Source organism: Thermobia domestica, chromosome 8, assembly GCF_964235325.1.
Source record: "Thermobia domestica chromosome 8, izTheDome1.hap1.1, whole genome shotgun sequence".
NCBI lineage: Eukaryota > Metazoa > Arthropoda > Insecta > Zygentoma > Lepismatidae > Thermobia > Thermobia domestica.
In genome coordinates this window covers 26126702-26150673 of record NC_137461.1, presented here as the reverse complement: position 1 = coordinate 26150673, position 23972 = coordinate 26126702, and the positions used below count along the sequence as shown (strand labels likewise).

The 23972-nt window shown below is 34.9% G+C and overlaps 1 long non-coding RNA gene across 1 annotated transcript in view; it reads right to left on the bottom strand.

Annotated features, from left to right (window-relative positions):
* Positions 1-8956: 8956 nt before the first annotated feature.
* The window catches only part of LOC145691592 (uncharacterized), a 36915-nt gene continuing 21899 nt past the window's right edge, over positions 8957-23972 (bottom strand). The window contains exon 4 of the long non-coding RNA XR_014132420.1: positions 8957-9070. This is a non-coding gene — a long non-coding RNA (uncharacterized LOC145691592). The remainder of the gene's footprint in view (positions 9071-23972) is intronic.

The window sequence follows — 23972 nt, the reverse complement described above, 5'->3', positions numbered from 1 at the left end:
AATGTATCATAATTTGATAAAGCCATATGTAGATTGACTCCATAATGTTAAGTTTAATAAGGCAACATTAAGACAACTCCAGACTCCAGACTAAATGGAGCCGTGACTAACTATTGGTTGCACGAGTAATATTCAGCCAGTAATGCTTCTAATATTAGTAAATACTATTTTGTAGTAAGAATATAAATAATAATTGAATAATATATAACATACAGGGCGTTTTAAAACAACACCAATAACGATTGGGAGGTGATTCCTGACACCAAGATAAGACAAAAAGTATAGACCAACCTGTGTGCATAAATGCTTCCTTTCGAAGTTATAAGCTGCCGTCCAAAACTATGGGACCTACCGTAGTCGGGTCAAGATTTCACTTAGGAACTAATATGTGCGCTATCCAAAAGTACGTGTTTCAGAATCCTAAAGTAGTCACGTAGCAATTTTTGCACAGGGAGTTTGGCTACGGGCGTATAACTTGAAGTACTCATCAACTACCTCTATGAAAATTGTTACGGAAGTAAAGCTGGATTCGGAAGCATGGACTGTGAAGCAATATTCTTGAAGCATGGGTTCTGGAATCAGGATTCTGAAGCAATATTTGGATAGCGCATATATTAGTTCCTAAGTGAAGTCTTGACCCGACTACGGTAGGTATCATAGTATTGGAGCTGTGGATCTTTAAAGATCAATTTTTCATGTTTTCGGCAGCCTGTATCTCCGAAAAGAAACATTTGTGCACCCAGGATTGTCTATACATTTTGTCTTATCTTGGTGTCGTAAATCAGCTCCCAAACGTTAAGGGTGTTGTTTTAAAACACCCTGTATATTATTTGATGTATTATTGGAAATATCAGAGAAAAATATACAACGTTATATGAAGTTTGTCACATTTGAAAGAAAAACTCAAATATTTTTGTGAATGTTAACAATGGACAACAATACCAATTATGGATAGAATCAAACACAGAAAATATAAACTCACTCATCTTTATATTTGTGATTAGTGTATATGGGTGCATTGTTGGATATTTAGTAGGCAGTTGAACATCGCTAAATTCACCGTATCTAAGATCCTGCGTACGCGTCTGGAGGTTGGCCTCTACAAACTACAAATAGTGCATAAGTTGAAACCTGATGACATTGAAAAATAATTAGACTTTTGTGAACATTTTATGGTACTAATGGAGGATAATGAAGAACTATCAAGTAAAATAATTTTAAGTGATGATGCAACCTACCGCGTTAGTGAAACGTGAACAGGCATAATGTTAGGATTTGGGGCAGCGAGAACCCATATGCCACTTTGGAAGTGGAAAAAGACTCCCGTAAAGTGAATATCTTCTGTACCGTATCGAAACGTCAAGTCTATGGCCCATTTCTCTTTCTAGAGGCCGCTGTCACAGGTCCAACTTATATAGACATGCTCACTAATTGGTTATTTCCATAACTGAAAGAAGAATCCCGCATTTGTCTTCTGTCTATGAGGAAACCTAGGAGAAACATCACCCAAGATGACTGCTCTGAGAAAGTGAGCGTTACCGATTAATCTAAGCTGGACAACAAACTTTATAAACGTTGCTCTTAGAACGATGTTTTATACTCAGTCATTACTCGATCATACAATAAAAATATCAAGATAAAGATTATAAATACATAACCGAAGAAAATAGTCTTTATATAAATATTTAAAATGATAGATAAGTTCATAGTACCTAAGCACCGAATAAAAAGAATTAATCATGGTTTGTCATTATTTATATATGTGTCAAATTAAACAACAACACATATCACATGCTGTTTATCAGCGTGCGCTTCTTCGTGGCTAAGCGCTTTGTGTGCACGCTTTTGGCGTGGGAGATCCGGGTTCGATTCCCGGCGGGAGCTCATGTGGATCGGATTCCATGTAATCAGTAGGTCCAAGTCTCATATAGTTTCGCTACTAAAATGGATCGTTAAAATCAAATCAACAATCAATAAATTAAATAATGTCAAATACATCAAATTGCAAACTAATGACATACTTATCTAACTCCATAAAAGGTGATTCTGTAGATTTTCTCAAACATCCTACTCATTAAAATTTAATTTCGTGCACCTTATCTAGGTTCAGTTCAAAATGCTCTCTCTGTCTTATATTTCGGTGGTATTTTAGGGAAACGAATCTTAAAATTTAATTGTTGGTCATAAAGTTGAGCTGAATTTCGTTCTTTCTAATGTTATAATGTAGGTTTTGATTATAATACACTTCCTATAAGTGTAATTTGAATAGGCGATGAGGTTATCATACTGAATCTATTTCCCAGTTTACAGAGTTACTATTTTGTCTTGATTTTCTCGAGGGCTTTCCAATAAGAATTTACATTCACTGCTGTTATCTTTTTAAGCTGAAATAAGATCAACCAATTATTGTATGTGTCATCTTTAGACAATATTTTATCGTTAAGTGCTACTAATAGTGTGTCATGTATTTTCCCCCTGATTTCTCTTTCAGTAAGTTTTCTTTATATGGTATATTGCTATTTGGTGTTATAACTAACTTTTATTGATTGTTTATATATATATTAAGGGAGAGAGAGACCATTATAAAATAAAAAAATCATATATTCCACACCCAAAATGATGTCATAACCATAGTGCAAACAAAAGCTAATTTAAAAATTCTTTTTTTAAAACATTTTATAGTATAAAACAGTATTATTTAATAAAACATTTCATTATGTAATACATGGTAACGATATTGAGTTGATGTAATGTTATCCAATTGCTAAATATTAATAGTAAACACTGTACTATTTTTCTCTCTATATAAAAACAAACTGGATCATTGGGAAATTTCACAGGTGCAACTTGACATTTATCTTAGGTTAAAGATTCAAATGTTTTAGAAATCATTAACGGCTGAATTCAAATCTGACAAGGCTGTCACTGTTATACATAAGTATCTAATAACACCATTTTAAATAAATTCCAAATCGAGTTAAGAAGCACAATGTGTTAAGCTTCGAGAACAACTTTTCAACTACCAGACACAAAGCAACGAGATTTGATGTTTTGTGATTTTTGTTTCAGAGTGTACGAATGTCACGATCAGTAGCCAGAATGCAATATTTGCGCCATTAAGAGTATATAACATTCAAAATACGTTTATACATGATGCATATAGTCGACAACCACAAGTGTTAAAAAAAATGTTAGGGTATTAGTAGAAAAAGTTGATGATTTTACTCACACCATATTGGAGACCTTCAGAACAGCTATACGTATGTCCTAATCCTCTTTTTTCACTGTAAAAATTTTTAATTTGTAATATGTAACAATAGTTTTTTTTTTTTTTTTTTGCTTTATGAATTTCACTTATACGTTTAATACCCAAAATCTTTAATATCCAGATATTGAACTCCAATACTCAAAGCATTGGAACTCTAGCAAACGGTAACTGCAGTTCCAACGCTTTTTGTTCATCTAACTGATCGTTCAAGTACAAATATCAAATGTATGGGAAATACGATGAAGGATGTAGAATTTTTTATAGTTGCCTTTTCCTATTAGTGATATAACTTCATGTAAGTCCTGTTTATAGATTTAAGGGAATTATTCGTAAACGTTTTCGTAAATCTGGTGAAAGCCACAGAAAGATTGCCTTGCCTTTGTCCTTTGCCATTGTTGAGCGTCGAATTTCTCTAAACCATATCTCATCACCAACCTACATTTTAGAAAGAAGATTTGTTCAATAGTGTTTACATTCAAATTTTTGACAGACCTGTTAAATAATGTCCAAAACAAAGTTCAACTATTCCCAGGTTTTGGTCAAGTTTCATATAGCCGCATTTTATAAACATCTAAAAGTTCAATAAAATGTGTACAAAATACAAGTTCATTCGCTGAACGGTTTGAAAAGTACGGAAGTATGTGAATTAGTTAGTGATAGAATGGATTTACTTCTATATGTGAGAATTCTCATGTATAACATAATTTCTAGTAATATTAACTAATCATGTACGTATACGTTACTGATGAGAAGTATTCTCGTACTAAAGCTGATGTTTCAATCCCTCTCTAGAAGCGAAATGAGATATATTTTTCTGAGATAATATATTTTTCAGATGCCATATCCCATACTGTGTGAGTTGAGATTCCTATTTCAGATTCAAGAATATTTGAAATTGCCTTGCAGCATAGTAAATAATGTGTAAAGGAAGGGGCCTCTTGTAAAATATCAGTACACTTAGATTCGGCTGCTTTTATCCATTGGTTTTGTACGCGGAGTTAGTGACGCCGCCGTTTAATTAACATAGAGGTATGGGTCGGGGAAACTTGACATGTAATTTAAAGAAATATGCTTGCGACGTAGAAGGAGAATTAGAATGAAATTTTATTTGCTATATTTCTACAAGCGGGTGACATTACTGGATGAGATTAAGAGATATTTCGGCTATCTGTGTACACCAAAGATAGAATCTCTTTCTTTAATTTAGTTAGTTTTAAATAAATGGTCTTAAAACTTCTTATAATTAATTAATAACTCAAGGAGATTGTGGGAATTATCGAGTTCCTTCACAATAATACCAAATTATGTTTCTGAGAAAATACGAATAATCATTATTATGTTTCTGAATATACGTATTACCTGTTATCACGAATTTTATTTCTTATTTGTATTTTTATTCTTTTTACAGAGAAAGACGGCTTCGTTTTGTTGGCTTACGTCGATTGTGGGACCCATTGAAGAAATAATAAATATCTATGTTTGGTGACTCTCAATTAAAACATTGTTTGGTTCTCAATTTTCAGAGAAAAATGTAATATTGTGTTGTTAAATATGTAAAAATTTTAATCAATAATCAAATTTACTTTAATTAGTTCAGATATTTTTCTTACTTATTTACACTATATTTGGTTTTATATTTGATGTTCTGAAGGAGCCCCTACATATCTATATTCAAATATAGAGAAATATACATTCAGTAAATCTAACTACTCTTTAGTATTATTTATAATTTATTTTCGCGATTCATAATTTATTTTCAGAGTTAGTAAAGAACACTTTATGCAGTAGATTTGTAACTGACAGAACAGAATTATTCTTTATGAACGACAATAAAGCAACTATTAAGAAGTGGAAAGTATTGAGAACAAGGTTTGACTGTTTACGAAACCATGCACATGTGCACCCTCCTTTTCTGATTGCCCCTATCTACTTGATACTAAAATACTTATGGTACAGTTATGAACAAAATAACTGACGCGTCTATTTGATGTGACAATTTTTTTTACAAATATCTCTGTTTTCTTTATATGTCCCACATTTTGGAAGGTTCCCACAGCGAGACAGGCTAATAAAAAACAGTTTTAATGTTCTTGTTCGATACTATTTTAAAATAAAGAAATTAGAAGCAAAAAAAATATGAATTTGGATGAAATTACGAAACTTATCGACTCTGTTGGAAAGGGTATTTTTCTAGACCCTTAGGGAATTCTGTAGTTCAATGTAGAACTGAGACCTCTACGTCAGTGAGAGTTAGAATAATGTAGATTCATATCCACAAACAAAACATTGAATCAAAATATATCTAAGATTTCTTATATAAATAAACCAATAAATCAACATGATGTCTTATAGTAAAGCAGATGTATAGCATGTAAGAAATCGGAAGCGTAGTTGATTAGCGCTAGAACGTAAAATCAATCAGTAAATGTGGTTGAAGGTGGTTCGAGTCTCATACACAGAATTATTTTAAGAATATAATTTTTATTTTTTGTTTTCTGTATGTGAGAGAAAATTAAACATGATCCGCCTTATGCAGAGTCATTTTGACAAACCACTAATGTCATACTAAAACTTGACTACTGCAGCAAACATAAGATAGTCGAACTCTTTAGTATGGCACTAATCACACATCAGAACGTCTCTGCATAAGGCCCGATATGTTTAGTACTCATCATGATATCACAGTAAGAAAACATGCTATGCTTCCACCTGTATTACTGTTCTATTTCTTTTTTCTTTTTTTTCTTTTTTTTCATTTTTGCTAAGATGTAATGATTTTATGCATTCCCTTGTACGTATGCATAACGAATGCTTTTCAGTAAATTCTCTTTCTTAAAAGCAGTAATGTAGGGAATTTTACAATCAACGTTCACATTACGTATCCTTTCGACAACTATATGGTCTCGTCTCGTGGTATCACCAGGCGTAAAATTTATGGGGAACGTGGGGGACTCTGTCCCCTTGCTTTCAGAAAATATCCGTGGAGTCCCCTCACTTTCTAAAAAATACAATGGGCAAAGATAGGCACGGGGAACAGCGTGGCGTCATGCGTCCCCCCAAATTTCAGATCCACTTTTACCCCTGGGTATCACTACTTAATGCATGATAGAATGTTCCTCTCTATCCAGTTGTTTCATAGCAGACTCCCCCTATTAAAATTTAATTTTCTCGGTAAACATTTATTAAGGTGCACTAGAAAGTGTTCTACAATTGATCCACCGTGTCCGTGGTTTCATTAAAGGCATTAAGTAAAAATCACGATATTTAGTAAGTATAAACAACTTTGAAATATATGTTTGAGATTGTCTCCTTACTTAGTTCCAATTGTTACATACGTTGCTAGATGGGATACCTAAATTAAATATCCGATAGAGCGTTTCGTGTACATTATTAGCAATAAAATATCATGATTAATTTTGTTCATTAGTTGATGCCTTAGCAGTAATGTTTTCCCCACATAGCACTCTAATATTTGTGTGGTACGTGAATTATTATGTGAAGTGAAACATCAGAGCAAGTTGTCATGTATTGCCAGTAAAACTCCTTAATGTACCTAGTTTTGATATATAATCGGAATGCTTGGGTATACAACATATCAACAAGTACGTCGCAACGGTGAGGGAACTTAATCGACAAGGGAAACATACGAAGGAGAATCACACGGTCAATTGGACACAGACATTGAAAACCGAAATATTGACAAAATTGTGTATGTACACACTATACTACATCTTGGGTTTTATAGAAGCAGTAGTTCCCCACAACAGAACCAACTTGTGTATGTCTTGGACTATTCTCGCCCATGGTCATTACAGTGTTATTTCCTTTGTAATGTAATACGTACTTTACAATTCCTGAAATAACTGCATATTTAAAATTGAAATAGTTTTCTCATTTTTGCGATTTTATCAAGGATGTTATAAATAGAGGATCTGCCTATATGTATCTTCATCCAATTAAATCGGTTAAGCCAAAAAGTAGCCGAGCATCGGCACGTCTGATTGGCTACTCTCGTTTCTGCCATCGTCTGATTGGCTACTTTCGTTTCCGCGATTACTGTTGACTCAAAACATTGCGATCCTATTGGGCGGAGTGGGCAGAGTAGGGGTAGAGAAACTGTGACGTATGGGTTCAAGATTTTGTTGTAAGGGCAGATCCTCTATTTTATAAGGTCCTTGGATTTTATCGTAATCACAATGATTATTTATATCCAGACGAGCAATTCTCTATTAAATATGGATATTTGGAACGATGAGCCACAAAATTAAAATAGAATTTCGGATTATAGTATAATTATCTGATTTATATAGCAAAATAATTATACTTTTTGCCCTTGTGCGCTTTGGAAAATCAGTTTAAAATATTATTGTTTTAACGAAATCCAAACTCTTAATAACAAATTTATATAAAGAAGAAGGAGAAGACTCACATATAAATTAGAGTTAGAGGATCATGGTTAGTATTAGCCAGCTTGTGTGAATGTGTTTCAATAATACGTATTAGATTATGAAGAGTATTAAACTTTGAAATTAGGAATAAATTGTTTCATACTTCTGAAAGGAAAGTTGTACTACACTGTGTAGTAGTTAAGCTTGGATTTGTTTTATAAAACATAAAGTATCCATCCAGGGCTATTATTTTGGACTCAATAATAAGTAGAAGTATTAGGTATAGGTGTAAATTACTTCATAGTATATGAAAATTTGACTGAAATAAACATGAATATAAAGAATAGGTTTCGGTAAAAAGTTAAGCCGCTATACACTATGAGATAAGTCCTAGAAAATATCTTACGATATTTCCTACAGTCAAAATCTCGACGTGTATGGCATCAGATCGCTTGTTGTTTTTTTTATGTTCTGAACGATCCTATGAGATTTCTCTCGTTTTGACCACGCTCTATTTCGGAAAGAAAATTCGTAAAATTTCGATTTAAACGACACGAGGAGAGACAAAGTGGAACCAAATTTCACAAAATGAAGAGTCGTGCAGGGACTGATGTGGTATGTTTTCCTAATTTATGTTCTGATTTTCATACTTTTATAGAGGTGTACAGTTTATCAATATAGCACCTGGCATCAATATTGGTAATAAGTACCACAGCTAGCATAGAAACTCATCAATTTTTCACTTTTATTAAATAGAACTATCTCACAATATTGAAAAACATCGTTGTAGTTATCCTGATGCTATCCCATTTTAGATCTCTCAAATTTGTGAAGTTTACGGAAGAAATGTGTAATATAATTTTGGAAGCACATTTCACAAGAAATCCAAATATGTGGGCCCTGCACCTGTGAGTTTAATATTCGTTAGAAATGCATTATTAGAAACTTGAACTTCTCAAGATCATAATCTGGTCAGACAGGAAAACTCTTCACGTGCATGGCACAAAAGGGTAGGATTTTCTACGAGATATGCCGTAACATTTTTCCTAAGATAAATCCGAAGATTTTTCCCAGGATTTATCTCATAGTGTCTGGCATACCTTAGAATCACTTATAGGATCTCGCTCCTTCAGAGCCTTACCTATAATTCATTCATTTCCACTGTAAAATTAGTAACTCAGAGAAGCTTTGTTCTGAAAATAAGCTCCTCATAAACAGTAATGTAAAAAGAAAATACAGAAAAAATAGTCTGAAATTTGAAATAATATATTTTATTAATTTTTAACGAATATCAAGTGTCAAGCAACATATCTGCCTTACAATCATAAATATTCGATTTCACATAAACATAAAACTTTCACTCCAGGGATATTGTATAATTAAACTTGACTTACTTCTTTCGTCATCAAAGACTCTGGAAAATGTAAGAAGTATAATTAGTAATATAGATAGATACAAGATGTATTTAATATTGTTAATTGATTATAATTATGGAAACATATTATACAACAACATATTCATGTGGTCCGTGAAGGATATGATATTTACACTGAAGGGGTTTGATACCTTTGCCTGAACTTTCCTTTCCATATATTGTATTTGTTTACTCAATTTGCAATTGTATAATGTACTGCAAAGTAAATATATTAGTTTGGGTTTTTTTCTTTACAAGATATATAGGTGTAGCATAGGTTCTAAGATTTTTCTGCCTCATAAAAGCTAGGCATCTTATTGTCATTTTCCTGATATTTTTCTTCTATACACTAATATTTTATTTCAAGTGCATGCTCTTGAGGGAAGCTACATGGACAAACGACGATGAGATAAGCTTCATAAATTTGAGCAGTATACAATAAGTTGTATATTAACTTCCGTTAGATTTTAGTGATAACATTCCTCTAAAGACATCACTGATCAAGGTAAGAAACCATTGCGAATATAAGACAATGTCATGAATTAGTGATATTATACACAGACTTTACGCGGGTCGCTGTGGCTCAGTAGTAGAAATTTTGCTTCTGGTGCATTGGGTCCTTGGTTCCATCCCAGCTCGTGCCAAGTGAACTTTGTAGTGGACAAACACCGTGTTCGTTGGTTTTCTCGGGGTTCTCCCGTTTCCTATCACTTTCTTCACTCCACTATTTCATTCATTTTCCAACATCACTGTCTCCTTTAGTCTTACCGAGGTAAAACTTAAAGATTTCATTTAACTTTTCACTGACTTTACAACTTGCCCTAAATATCTAGGCTGCAAACTTAAGTGGTCTCTACTGTAAATGCAAATAATGAACTTGGAATTAATATTATCTTTGCATGTTGTAAGTTGAAAATTCTGAAATTTCAAAGAAAAACATATTACTTCACTGAACTTATAAACAAGTGAGTTAGATTATCATTTTAAATTTCAAAATTTCTTCAACGAATTTTTGAGACTTCGAACTTGTATTCATAGTAACTTACTGATATTATAACACTCAAGGAGTATGAGTGATTCTAGTTTACAAGTGCTTAAGGATCTCAATTGGTTATTCATTAAATTTTCAAGGAAAAGTATAGAGTAAAAAGAGAAACACGATAGGAACGTAAAATCAGTAAGAATGTCGGATATTTTCTTACTATTGAGTACACTAGAAGCCAGAATGAGAAATTAATGATTGAATGATACACTCCAACATCGTGTAGCATATTTGCGAGCCACTAGAATTGAGAAATAGTTGAGTTGAGTTGATTTTAGTTTAGCGTCCCGTTCAGCAGCGAGGCTATATGAGACGTGGACCTACTGATTAACGTGGAATCCGAACCACATGAGCTCCCGCCGGGAATCGAACCCGGGTCTCCCACGCCATAGGCGCGTACGCTAACCGCTTAGCCACGAGAGAGCTCAGAATTGAGAAATAGTAAACGCGAGTTAACAAATTCGGAAGTGACGATGTTGGAAGTCAGACATTAACGGACATGATTAACGTTATAGACATAAAAAGAAAATAATTTCTTAGTGGCTGAAACATTAAGCTGATAATTTACTTTTGTTTACTGAAGATTTTTGTTTCTAACATGTATTATTGTAAATAGTTTCATTCCATATTGTTGTGTACGATGTAAACATGCTGCGTGACTAATATGTCCCAGGAGGCCACGGTGGCTCAGTGGCAGAGCGTTCACCTTTGGTGTATTGGGGTCCTTGGTTCGATCCCAGCTCGCAACAAGCCAGCTTTGTGATGGATAATCACCATGTGCATTTGTTTTCTATGGGTAATCTCGTTTCCTCCCATTTCTCCATTCCAGCATTTCACGCATTTCTCATCATTACCCAAAACATTTCATTTCATTTCATAATGTGTCCTAGATAAATCAGAAATACAACATACCGAAATGGTATATTTCTATTTCGAAATTAAAACTTGGTTTATGCGATACATTTAATAGAGACAGTATATTATACAATAGAGAAAAACAAAAACATATGGTATTTTTAATTAATGATGTATTACACTAATACTAGAGTAAATACTCGGAGATGATTTGAGAAACATGCCTTTCTTTCAAGCGAATTAAACATTTGCTGAATTAATGTTTTTTAAATTGTCATCAACATTGACCAGTGCCTCTTTTTACTTTACTACTTTATAAAGCATTTAGAGACATGTGTTTCTGCAATGGAAAATATGTCTAACTTACAACACAAATCACTTCATTAATTATTATTATTTAGTAAGTGGTATAACTATAATTTTATAATTTTATCCGATTTTCAAGGTTAGAAGTGATAATCGGAGTTTTCGTGTAGTTCTGTTGGTAGGACAAGAAATACAATATGTAGGATAAAACATTGTTTATTTTAAACTGTTCCCAGTAATTTGAAATTTAGTCACTAGAAGGCAACTTCTTTAAAATGACATCAAACATCAGAAAGAGACTGAATATTCAAATTTCGGATACATCGTTAAGTCCAAAGACACAACAATCTTTTAACTCATATTACTTTGGAACTTCAAAAGTTTCGCAGTTCCAATATCACGAACTCGGATGTACTGTTACATATTCTAAACAAGAGCATATCATTTCCCATTATAAAACTACGATACACTTACTAACTATTCATATCCAAATTTCGAATTTGGCGCAGTAGTAAATTACAACTTTTCCTGGATTTAGGAGGGATAATCGGGTGAAAATGGCATCTTTCCTTAAAACCCTGAACCGACTCTTATAAGCAGTTTATCGTATGACTGTACTGGGGTTCGATTCTGTGGGCTATCGTTTGAGTAAACAGATTTAATGGTATCGACTTTGATCCGTGAACGCCCTTATACTGATTCATTAAAGAAAACAGACTTTTGGATTACTAAACACCAACCCACAAGTAAACATTGACCAACTAAGAACTAGACTGGTGAATCTTAGGACTCGAACCATGGACTATTCATATATACCGTGTTCGTGATTACTCCCTGCGTTCACCTCAGCTGAATCAGCTGATCGCTTCATTCGTGCTTACCCAGTGTACGGTCAGGGTTCGGGGAACGTTGGGTGCGATATATATATCTTTCCTCTGTATTCTACGAAAAGCAATACCTGTTGCACTGCTAAAACTGCAAACATAATAAATAAAATACGTGCACAATACTTAATCTCTAACACAAAATATTATTATATAGCATGCACACTATTACGTTACTTGTATGTTAATTAATTCACACAAGATATTTTTAATACGTGTATTTTAAACTTTTCACATATTGTGGCACTTCACATTTTATCAGCACTAAGATACCTTTTTAAATTGCAATGATGTGGCACCGTGTTACTCGACGACCGGATATTAATATTTCCACGCGCGTACTCACGGTTACGAAAGTCAGTTGACCGGCGAACACAATCATTGATCACAAAAATGAGAAATCCATCCACAGGTTATTGGGATCCTTTTACTTCTCCCACATGCTGGTTCCATTCTGACTAGCACAGACAATTCTGTTGCATCATTTTGTTGGTGACGATAACTTACATAACTTTGAGGTATTTTCCTGTGTACACGTTACTGATGAGCTTAGTACGAATTGTATTAAAACTTTTAGCACTTGTATTATTCACTAAAGATGAGAGTTGCTTGTTGAGTGCTCAATCCTCTTCCGATGTTGAAATTTCACCCCCCCCCCCTGCGCCAAATTCTGGCTGCTCTCTCTCGTTCACACAATGGAGGCTCATTGATACGTTATTGGCATAAAAAATAGTTCGCACAAAACATTTAGTTTCTATATAACTGTTTCGACAATAAGCAGTAATTGATTAATTATCACTTGATTAAAAGTACACTAATTATATTGAAGGCACATAATAGTGTAAATAATTAACATTTATTTTCAAGAATACAAATTATGACGTATGATCCACTGCTTTTGCTCAGGGAATCAGCTTTACGTGGGTGTGAGTGAGAAGACAAGCAAATACCTTCCCAAATACGGTCCGGCGAGAGATGCTGAAATGTCTTGAGGAAAGAGGCACCTTCTGGGTAGAAAAGACCCACTGTTTCGCTCTTCTTCGAATTTCGACTGGCTAGGCGTTAGTTCCGAGAATTGGCGTCGGAAATATGAGGGTTGGTTAAAAAATATATGTAACAATATCGTTACAATCGTTGTCGAATATCGCTTTTAGTTAATGGCGATTATCGTTGAAGTCAGGAAATATTGTCAACGTAAGATATGTAGTATACTGTACAGGGTGCTTCAAAAAGAATGACCTGATTTTGAAAGTCCATATGCACTGATAAAAACATTACAAAATGGGATATAGCAAAATACTCACAAGATTTTCAAGTTTCCACTATTTCATCGAAAGTGCGAGGCCGACCTGGACTCTCCTTTGCACAACCATCTTGTCTCTTCAAATTGGCGATATCAACGACGAATGCTTCAGAGAGCAGCTAAATCAATGGCAAAACGTCGACGAAGAGCGCGCTCGACCGGAATCACTGATTTAATCTTTGCAAACTGCAGCACACAAAACACCTTCTGTTGAGCGGACGCCATCTTACTTCTGACAAACTGCAAACTGAGAAAACCCATTGCTACCTAAGGGCGATGTTCTGAAACATTAGGCCACGCCCATTCAAAAAACATTCATTTCCTTGCCAGCACGTCTTATGTTCCGTAATTAATACCGTCCAAATCAAGGTCATTCTTTTTGAAACACGATGTTCATCTGATGGTATTATCGCTATCTGTTCCGGTTTCTTAGACAATTAGTCGGATAGCGGAAATTGTTAATTTCTGAGATGTTCAGTCGGAATCGAAGGCTAACCAATGAGACGGAACCTATTATTGGGACACTGAATTGATCCAAAAAAACGCTCTCGGATATCTCTTTCCGTTTTTGCTCAGATATCTGTTGACAAATATACAGACAGAGAACAATAACCCTGCTCGCACCAAGTGAACTTTGTGGTGGACAAATACCGTGTGCGTGGGTTTCCTCAGGGTTCTCCCTTTTCCTCTCACTTTCTTAATTCCAGCATTTCATTCATTGATCATCATCGCCGTCTCCCTTAGCCTATCCGGCATAAACGTGGGACGTAAAACTCAAAAATTGCATTTCATTTTACAAAGAACAATAATTCTGAACCTTGCTTTTGATATCCTTTAGACTTGAAAAATACAATTTCATTATTTTGTTAATATTGCCCTGGTGTTCACTTAAGTTAGAATGATCTTTCAAATGCTTTCAATATTTTGTATTTTTCTTAATAGTTTTTCAGCACTTGTAAGGTCCATATATTTGCGAGATAATATTGACCTATTACATTCATCTCCTTATTTTATCTTCTAGAGAAGGTCAGATAATAAATAATCACCTGAATCTGAAACGAGGCATTTTCTCTATCAAGTTTCCATAATTACTTATCCTCTGCATCAACAAACCAATTGATTAGCTACTGCAGAACAAAATATAAGCTTTGAGGAGAAATATTTTCAATTTTTCCAGATACACAAGGTGAATTTAGGTCTCGGACGAACATGTTTTCGGAATAATCAGATTGAGCAACAGTGTTTGAATATACCCCTTACTCCTTTCAGACCTTATTTTTCGTCATACTGTTATAAAATTGTGGATTTCACATCAGTAAGGCAAGATCAATGATGGCTTACGTGGACTTCTGAAATGTTCCATCTTTTTAGCTACCCTAGTTGAAATGAAATGAAATATTTGATTTTAACGTCCCACGATCATCCATGTTAGGCTAAGGAACACATTTATTAAAGCAAGTGAATGATGATAGAAAAATTGGTGGAATGAAAAAGTGGGACGAAATGGGAATACACCGAATAACCACGTGAACGATGGTGTATAACAATAACTTTGTTGGCTGGTTATCGAACCACGGACTCAACGCACCACAGGTAAGCGCTCTAAATATCCCAATTGAAATGTATAATTTTTAAACATAATTCTATAAGGAGATATTATTGCAGCTCAAATGGGTTATTTTTCCATTACAATTGACTTTTATTTAGATTTTTTTTCTTGGGCGATTTATATGGATTTAGTACATCTTGATTTCTTTTTTTTATAAATTCTCCCACAACTCGTAGCAAGTACGAGGGAAACAAAAGGGAAGATCAGAACAAATCGCATAATGATTCACATGCTATGAAAAAGTTGGCATTAAAATGATTGTCAAGTTATTACCAACACAAGAATAGGAAAAATTAACATAATCGAATATTTGCAAGTTCCTGTTCGCATGTGAACAAACTTGGATAGATTTCTTATAAAACATAAACCTAATCAAGAAAGTTCTGTAGCTTTTTTGTCGAGGACGGTGTTCCATCGGCCCTTACACCGTCAGTCGAATGCGAATGGAGAAAAGGCGAAAATTAGTTGTTGCCGTGAGTATATCCAACATACTACCTGGTTGTAGCATTTGTATTACACCGTTAACTTGCATGAAGACAGAGTCAACATTACGCCTTCACTGGACCTCATGTACGCTCTACGAGTTGAAACTGGGGTTAAACTCCTCTGCAACGGGGTGGAAGACAGGAGGACCAGGTATTTCGCGAGAGTGTCGTGACTAGGCGGACAGTGCAACGGTGGTATAACAAGTTTAAGGACTGTGATGAAACACTCAAAGATGCACCACGTGCCGGAATACCAACCCATGTGCAAAATAAAGATCATGAGGTAGCAATTAAATCAAAAAAACATGTAAGAAACTAGGCCTAAAATTCATTGTGAATGAGAAACCATTCGGCTCCACCTTCATCAACTTGGGAAGCATCAAAAGTCAGGTCGATGGGTCCCACATGATTTGACTCCTTGCCACGAGGGAACGCGTGTTTATCTGCTGTCATCTGAAGATGGAGCCATTTCTGGAGAAGGTGTTGACATCTGATGAGAAGTCTGTCCAGTACGAAGCTCCACGGCGCCGTAATAATTGGTTAGCATCCCATGAACTGGTTTCAAAACAGCCGAAACTAGCACTGCGCCAGAAGAAGGTCCTCCTGTGTGTTTGGTGGACTGCTTGCGGCATCGTGCATCGGGAACTGTTACCAGCTGGTCAGAGCATCGATGCAACTGTGTACTGTCAGCAGTTGAGTCTTATTCAAGAAAAACTCAAAACTCTGGAGCGAACACTTCTGAATCGCAAAGGGATCCTCCTGTTACAGGTCAACGTTAAGCCCCACATGGCTAGAATGACCCATAACACCATTCTATGCCTTGGATGGGAAACATTGTGGCATCTGCTATATACCCCGGATATTGCACCGTCAGATTACACCTGTCCGATTTCTTGGACAATCAGCTTAGATGACGCCAGTTCAACTCCGTATTAGAGGTGCAAAATGCACTTTATACCTTTTCATGGTCCACCACGTTCTACCGCGATGGGATCCATGGCCTTCCAGAATGTTGGCAAAAGAGCGCTGATGGGAACTATTTTTGGTCTTCTATGTACGTCTTAGATGACATATCGAGGTTCTAAGACGGTGGGTGAAAAAGCGACAGAACTTTTTTGGAAACCTTTATGAAGGCAACTACTATTCGAACCTTACATATAATAGTTATGGCAATTACTATAAAGCCCGGAAAGAGTTTTAAAAACCTGTAAAATGTAAGTAATGTGAGTGTAATAATGAACCTTTAAGTTTCTAATTAGACTGTATAAACAGATCTTCTTTAGATTATAGTCTACCAAGAATGTACATAATTTAATAACTAGTACTTCTTTATTGCATTGTATTCTATGTTAAGCTATTAGTATGTAATTAAAATCTATAATTGAGGAGTTTGATGGAATAAGGGCATAAGTCTGAAACATGCAGTTGGAGAAAAACCACGTTGAAATTTTAAGTAGTGTTTTTATCTTACAGAAAACAATGTAATGTGCAGCATTTTACTCTGATATTGATATGAAATGTTGCCAGGAGACTAAACAAGCACGACTAAAGCCACAAATGCGTTTGATGCAAAAAGGGCGTAAATTCTCTTACGCCCTAATTGCATCAAACTCTTCAATTTTTGCAGTAGCAACTTTGGGTCAAGAATTCGAGATTGATGATTGTGCAGCCAGACGATTTTGATTATTAAGATGCACTGGTAATTCTAAATGCAGTCGGATGTAATTTGCACTTACTGAAGCACACTAAATATATAAATACATGCAATTAAAACATTTAAACGTGCCTGATGAGTGGTTATTCATTTGATATGAAGGCAGAAGATGTTTCTTTGATCAAGATATTACCATTCTAGGAGTGTAAATACTGTGTGTGTGAATGTTTTTTTTTCAGTCATTGCAATATTTTCACATTCTGCTGTGTGGGTACAATATATATATATATATATATATATATATATATATATATATATATATATATATATATATATATATATATATATATATATAGATAGATAGATAGATAGATATAGATATAGATATATAGATAGATAGATAGATAGATAGATAGATAGATATAGATATAGATATAGATATAGATATAGATATCGATCTACAATCAAGCACTTTGTTAAGCCCAATACGGGGATCAGGAAAATTTGGTGGAGGAAAATTCGGTGCACGAAAATTTGGAGTACGGAAAACTCGGTAGGAGAAATGCTAAGTGTGAAGAATGATTCGTTCTGGTAGACAGTATTATCCATTAGCAATTTAACTTTGAGGATAAAGGAGCATATTAGTTTTAAGGTCAAACTTTGTATAGAACGTACTTTACTGTTTACGATATTTTTTTTTAAAAAAAGCTTATGATCGTGAAATAATTTTAATTCGAGATTTCCACGGATTCGAACATTTCATGACCCTTACATATCGAGAAATAAGTTTTTCTATGTCCGTCCGTGTGGTTTAATGAAGTAACCACAGCTACACTTAATTAGAGATTTAAGTTTTCATCCCTTTTTAAAGGTTGTCCTCTAGAATTGTCTACTTCCAAATATAAATACTGGAGGAGTAAAGTTGAAAATTGCGAATTTTTCGAAAACAGTTATAAAGATTGCGTTTGTATTTTATAAATAAATATTTAAATTTAATTTTCTTGAAAAAGACAGTTTTTTATTAAAGAAGGGAAAATTACAAAGGTAGCAGGCGTTAGCGACATTTCAAATTGAACGCTTACATGCAGGTCACTCTCATCATAGTAAGAAATACCAATGAACCATTTCCAGGTTTCAGTCGCTTACAACCACTTTTGGAAATTAGAACATTGCTCAATATTTAAGAGGAGAGGCCTATAATTTGTCATTTTGACAATTAATTCTGAATCTCGCATCTGTTATGTTTGCATTACCTATAGTGTATATTGTAGGTGTTTTAAGGATGTAGTAAATATATTACTGAACTTATTATTTTTATTTATTAACTTAACCTTTGTTCCTATTATTATCAAAATACATTTCTACAATTATTATCTGGTAAAATTATCCCACTTTATATTGCCCATCCCACTAAGACATTTTGATCAAAAAAATTATCTTTCATATGTATATATGTTCTATGATACTATAGGAAGATGTTTTAGCTGTTTCTATAACTATTCTCTGAACTTATAGTTGTAACTGTTTTATTTCTGGCAAAAAGTGTCAGATTGATTACGTGATGGAAAGAAATTTGAGTAAACCGCCAACGAAAGACCTGTAAGAAATATCGGACCCAATGCAAAAAATATATTTTCTTTTCTTGAAATACGTAATAACATTTTAGTCGAAGCATTTTATGGCGTTTTCGTTTTCACAATATAAGTTATCGTAAGCGGTAGTGTGCAATATGTATTACACCAAATCAATCTGGCACATACTTTACCCACACCGAGTTTTCTTATACCAAATCTTCCTAGACTCTCCAATACGTACATCCTACTATTTTCTCTGAAAGGTCGTGGAAACTTGAACGATGCTTAGATCCGTGACGCTATTCAAGAAGGAAGAACACAGTGTCTTTGTTCATTGTATTCATAATCTAATAATGCGCTGTGAACCCTGTTGGAACCCGAAAAGCGATTACATGTTGCTGATGTGTACGTCTTTATCTATTTTACTACGTGTGTATACCACCTATTAGCCAGTTATAAGAATAAATTGGGGAACATGTGCAACTAGTCCTGTTCTCCTTCAGCTTCTCTGTAACATTCTATGATTATCTAGAACTTAACGTTGAGAATAAGGGTGTTCGATAAGGCTGAGGACTTATCGAACTTCGGCGGTGAAAATTTATCCAGTTGTCGCCCGTTACTCGACACTGTTCGAGTATTTGAAAACAACGAGGTTTCGGATATTATCGAAATTTCGAGTCTTATTGAAAGTTTGAATATTATCGAAAGGGTGTGTGTGGATAAGTATAGTGAAGTGGCCCCATATGAATCTTGGGACGACAAGTGGGTGGTATATAGGTACACTCAAGGTACATTAATACCTCCGTTTCAAGCCTCAACCCTCATGGGTTCATGAGAAATGGCGCAAAACAGAAAAAAAGGTGGGATTAATTTATTTATCAAGAATGGCTCGATCGATTTATCTCCAGCTTGGGTGTATATATAGGTGTATACAAGGGCTTTGCCTAAAAAAACTTAACAGCTCCCTTCGATCATTTTCCCCAATTCAAAAAAATTCGATTCAATATTTTGAGCCCGTTTTGACCTATCATGGTCTGCGAGCACAATTACGAGAAAAATAATTTTAGATTTCGCTTTAATACCACAATCACCTATATTTGTTTTTCCAAAATTGTATCACGGGTATTCCATGGTCAAAATTAGCCAAAACCAACCATACCACACCTATAAGGAAGCAGTTGAAAAAGGAACAACTGATTGATTAATATTTGCTACGTGAGTAAATGAGAAATCATACCTGAAAAGCACCAAACTCACAGAGGCCTCATTTGATGGTCTGTGGCGTCCACATTCCCATTTTGAGCCGAACTTAAACTGTTGATATTGGGGTTTATTTCATGTGAATCAATGAGCCTGGATATGAATATGAGGTTAAACTTGCCATTAGACACCCATAAATATCTAATTTGAGGATGTCTGAAGTTTCAGTGTAAGTGTTCATCTAAAAAATCAATGTTACCTATACCTACAGTGTCCAATCAAAGTGAAATAACCTCAACAGGAAAGAGAATAACCATCAACAATAACATAATGTAATGCAATCATTGTTGTAGTGTCTCCAGCACAGTGTTCGGAGTGGAAGGAAAGGAGATGCAGTATGTTTTATTAAGATTTTGACTCAACATACTAGCTACGAGGGTATGTTGTCTAAAAGATTGCATTTCTATTTGTATAATGACTAAAAACCATTTGAGAGCTTCTCTGTAGTTACAGGAGAAACATGGAGAAACTTTGATTCCTGCCAACAACTCTCTGAAACAAATTAAAAAATATATCCCTTTATTTTGTGTTATAGACAATTAACATTATACACGAAAATGTTCGAAAACGAGTTTTTATATTACCAATTTCCTGTAGGAAAACTTCCGGACCCGCACTCGATTGAATGATATTCCAAGCCCCTGGAAGATCCTCACAGCAGACGACCCCTAAATTCGTCCGTGCTCAACACACGATGCTGTACGGTATTCCGCATTACGGTAAAAAGACATACATACATAAGAAAGAAACAATTCAATATGGCACATCAAAATATAAACTAGATAAACTTCTTAGAAGAAACCTCAGTTTAAAAACAAAAAGTAGGAAAAAGATAGCAAAAATGTCGGTGTTGTCAATACATAAGAAATAAAATATTTTTACATGCAAAGCTATTCGTCAATTTCTGTGTATAAAATTGCATTTATTAAAGGTATTTAGAATTTAATCTCCAGTGACAGTATGTCTTGATCATTAAAAAATCAGAGGCGGTATGCCTTCATCAATGGAAAATCAGAGGTGGTATGGCATACCACTGCATACCGTCTCGATCAACCACTGCTCTAGCAGGTTCCGAGAGGGGGGAATGGCAATAAGAAGTACAGTAGCGGAAAACTGAAATATTTGAATAAAAGGTAGTTTAATCCAAGAAATAGAAGAAAAAATATTGCAAACGGAAAGTAAGTTACATGTACAGTTCGTTTCTTGAACTGAAGTGCAGTTCGTATATAAAGAATGCTGCCTTCTACGTATAGCGGTACGTGCCTAAATACGTCATCGCACGAGGGATGTTGCGGGAAACAGCCCGATAACTTAATACACCCAACCAGAACCATCATTTCAAACAATTGACAGTCAATTGTGAATTTCATCTGGAATCTTACTCAAGTTCATTCAAGGAACGTTCAGTACCTTGTGTAAACAAATACACGTGGCGATTGTTTCATTTTATTGGTTGAAGAGCCTTGGAGCATGCATGCGACAGAAGAAAATAGTCCATTGTCAAGTAAGCTGTTTTCCAATGTTTTTGTTGCTTATTAAGGCACATCACCAGAAATACAATTTACTTAGAATGAAATAACAGAAACACTGCATCTAAGAACTAAATTGAGTTAATGCAATAAAAAAGAATACGCATGCGTAGAAAGTGGGTTTGACCCACCTTATGCGCCAATCACAGTTTATAATATGGCCGTTTGCGGGGAGTATGGAAAACGTTGACAGGATACAAGCACGTGCTTCTCGAAATAAGCGGTGACCGATAGCCAATAATCTGATGACTGGCGGAATAATACCATTGTGCAATGTTTACATCAGGATCAGAAGGTTCGTTGAATGAACTTTAGTTAGTAGGTACAGTTCAAAATGCTGTCCTTTAAGTTAGTGCTTGATTCCCTGTTCGCAAGAGCAGCTTCTTGTTCTTATATTGCCTGACATCTGTTTCATATTAGCCATAGTATTGGGAAGAAAGAACAGACATGGTGGGTGTTAAGACGTTGCAAACCCGGAAATGCGGTCAAAAGAGGGATGGGGGGGAGAAAGGGATGTTGTTGTAAAAATTAACATGGAAACTTGAAAGAAATTTGCTGAACTGCACTTCTGTTGAGTAAACGCACTATAACAAGTACAAGTATTTCAATATGTGATGAAAGGAGCATTTTAGTACGTACTTCATTCCTTGTCACTGTTTTCAATTATAACCACACAAATGTCGTAAGCGAATATTTTGCTCAAGATTTGTGCTGGTTTTGGTATCCTCAATAAATATCTTCCATAACTAAGGTAATAAATAATGGCTGCAATATGGGAGCAAGAGCCAAATCTTTGCAATCTTTTTGCACAGTCGCAACAATACCTAATGACACTTTGTAACCTTCTGTATTTGGTTTTAGATGAAGTATGTGTATGTCTTGAATGCACTGTCGTTTTCAATTATCTTGTCGTTGTCTTTAATATGATGCATATTAATATTACTTCTTTCATGCAAAATTTCAGCCAAATAACATTGTCTGTTTATATTGGTAGGATTCACAAAACAATCCTTTCAAACAGTGGCTTATCTAAAAGGTAAAAACGGAGGGAGCAGCCATAACCCTGACTATGAACATATACTATTGGTTTACCATAAACTTTTAAAAATATGTAAATTATAGGTTCAATTATTTTTGTCACTTGAAAATCTGGGAGGGCTTAGGCCCCCGCGGCCTCGGGCTAGATCCGCCACTGCTTTCAAATAATTTTCGGTCGTTTGAGGAAAATCCTCAAGATCCTGTGGAGAAATAGATGTAAACAGAATTTGTCTTTTCGCAATTTCTTCTGTTCAATAAAGGCTGCAAAAGTGTTTTCGTTTCCTGAAGTTTTCACAGATTTCAGAATTGCGATGATGGCGGAGTGGTTTTCATCTGGTGTCACAGGTATGGAGAATTTATTGAGTATAAAACTATCAATTTTATAATACTATTGGACCGATACTAGCAATTATTGCATTGCCAAATATTTCATTAAACAGATTATACTTTTCTTTCAGCATTCCATTTCTAGCTTCAAGTGCCCAACGAATTCTTGTAACAAACCTTTATAATTTGTTTCTGCAGTAGACAATTGTGATTTTTTTTAAACCTTTAAATGGAGGCATAGGAACTGCATAACCTTTGCCCTCAATATAAGTTTTACAGGGTCTATATTTTAATTCATTGGCTACTAATTTACGAATATAAAAGTGCAATTCCTATGTAGTTCGGGGTTCTTGCCCCACCCGCCTCCAGAAAAATCGCAATAGACGCTTCTCGCTGTAGGTATTCTTTTTCTCACACAACCACAAAGATTAATTGTTTCGTATTTTTTTAAAGTGATAAGGGCGTTCATTCCCAAATAAATTGTTTAATATCAACAGTTTTACTATATCCCAAACTAGGGATGGGAGCACCACCTACCATCAAATGGGGCCTCAGTGAATTTGGCACTTCTGGTGTGATTACCCATTAATTCACGTAGCAAATATGCTAAAGCTACATCAATAACTGTTCGTTTTGTAATTGCCCACTTTTAGGTGTGGTATGGATGATTTTGGCTAATTTTGACAATGGCGTACCCGTGATACAATTTAGCAAAAAATATATGTGATTGTAAGGTTAAAGCGACATCTATTTTTTTCCATAATTATGCTCGCAGACCATCATAGATAAAACTTGGCTCAAACTATTGAATCGATTTTTTTGAGGTGAGGAATAGTAGGGACGGGCTGATAATTTTTTTCAGACAAAGGCCTTGTAGGGTCTACACGCCTATGCATATATCCAAATTTGTACAAAATCGATCGAGCCATTTTTGAGAAATCAATTATTCCCACTTATTCGATTTTGCGCCATTTTTTATGAACCAATGATAGTTGAGGTGTGAAACGTTAGGGATTAATATATCTTGGGTATACCT